This window comes from Idiotropiscis lumnitzeri, chromosome 8 (genome assembly GCF_059441095.1).
Source record: "Idiotropiscis lumnitzeri isolate Australia: NSW breed Sydney's pygmy pipehorse chromosome 8, RoL_Ilum_1.0, whole genome shotgun sequence".
NCBI classification, from domain to species: domain Eukaryota; kingdom Metazoa; phylum Chordata; class Actinopteri; order Syngnathiformes; family Syngnathidae; genus Idiotropiscis; species Idiotropiscis lumnitzeri.
The window spans coordinates 19,401,633-19,403,826 of record NC_142398.1 but is presented as its reverse complement, the minus strand read 5'-3'; positions in this window follow the sequence as shown (position 1 = coordinate 19,403,826).

Sequence of the window (2,194 nt, the reverse complement as noted above, 5' to 3'; positions counted from 1 at the left end):
CCAGTAGTTTACACACTTCTTGGTCTTGCTTGTGCTCAATTCTGTCAAATTTTTTTTGTTTTTAACTTTTAGATTGCACAGCTGGACTCACGTTCTCTGGGAATGGTCAGCTGAAGAGCATTGGCCCAAAAGCCACTGTGAGGTTTGTTCTGGATGCAGATGAAGTATAGCTCCCCTTGAATCGAACAGCGCAAAGTATTCATTCATTGCATTTTTCTTTTTCCGCATTTTATTTTGGGTGACATTATCAACACTTTTGCAGTAATTACGCCCGCAATATTTTTTTAATATATTGCAACAAGCTTGGCACACTTACTGTATCTTTGGGCAATTTCGCCCATTCCGCTTCAACAATGTTCGATCGCATTCAAATCTGGGCCACTCAAGGATATTTGCAGAGTTTTACCGAAGCCACTCCTCCGTTGTCTTGCCCGTGTTCTTCGGGTCCAGGTGGAAGTTCTACATTCGCACCTGTGTGAGGTCCTGAGAACTCCGGAGCAAGTTTTCATTCAGGATGTCTCCATACATTGCTGTATTCATCTTTCACTGAATCCTAACGAATCCTGAATCCGATTGGTCAGGTGATCAACAGTGCTTGGTTTCCTCTGATCACGATATCTGTAATTCGCTTCAAAGAGTTCAATCTTTGTCTCATCAGACTCGAGAATATTCTTTTTCACAGTCTAAAAGTCCTTCAGGGAGCTTTTGGCAATGTGTACCAAACGGACCAATCCAGTGAAGTCATTCCCATGAGGCTTAATAATTTACGGATTTCTTCAACGCAAATTGGTACTAAATTTTACAGACAGAAAAAAAGAGCTTGTTTGTGAATAATGGAATTAAAAAAAAAAAAAAGATTTTATATATATTTTTTTAAGCCAATCATCATACAATATAGACAGTGCGACATACAATTTGGCATTTTGCATCAGGGCCTAATGAAAAACAACTCCTTCGGTCTGGTGGAGAACATAACGTGATGATGACTAATTTGAAGAATAATAATCTCATATTTGCACGTCCAGACATAAGATCAGGTAGTGGTCGTCCCCATTGCCAGACTTTCCATGTTTCTCTCTGCGGCTATGATGCTGCTTGTTTTAGTCCCAGCGACGACTGTCATACTTTCCTGCACAGCTGCTGTGCTGTACTTTTCCCTTGTGTCTTGACCAGGATGAAAAAAAATTGTGCAATTGGAGAACGCTTTTCGCTCAAACACGAGGAGATTTTTGTCCCTTTTTTTTTTTTTCAATATACGTTCTATGTCTCGAGTCTGCATTCGTTTTAATGGTCCACACGGGAGACGTTGCATGCATATTTGTTGAAGTGTTGAATCATTTGGGGTTTTTTTCAGGCTACAACCCAGTGATTTATTTTTGTGGGCTTTTTTATTCCTAATTATTCTTTCACTGTTAATTCTTAAGGCCCTGCAGTCTTTGGCCGCAGTGGCAGCAAGAAGAGCAAATGTCCTTCTTTGACCTTGCTGTCCTGAGGATGACATTCAATTTCGGTAAAGCTTTGAACTCTCAAACAGCTCGCTGGGCTACAAAAGGGGACTGAACTTGGACATCCTTAAAGGAATAATTCCTTCCCATGTCTGTGTTTGTGCTGTTTTATTTCCCATTTTTAGCATTTTTTTAAAGTATCGTGATGATTTTAGGGTTTCTGCTTTGGCTTGGATGACTTATTAATGAACTTTGTCCTCTATTTGCCCTGTGTCAGCAGTTTTTTTTTTTTGTTTTTTTTTTTTTACTAATACTTGGAAATTCATGTGACACTAGAAAATCCACAGAAAAACACATAATACTCGAAATAATTTTGCTTGGACTGAAAAACTCTCAATACTTAACTGTGCACTCACAACGTGGTTTCTGCACAAATATGCACGTTTGTTCAGCTTTTACATGAACTCGTCACCCAACAACGTGTGAGCTCATCATAAACCTGCCGTTGACAGTTTGAACGGTGCTTTCAATCGCGTACGTTTGCACCAACTATGTGGTCACACGAGGTGATGTCTGAGATGTGGGCATAAGGGCTGCGAGACGGACTTGGAGAGGAGGCAGTGAGTGAAAGTAGGAGGAGCTTTTCTGGGTGGGGGACCGTCATCCCATGGAGGGGAGTAGCTTTGGTGTTTTGATTGAAATCTAGCAGATGTGGGACCGAGGAGAGGGGTGTGCGCGCGAGAGAAAGA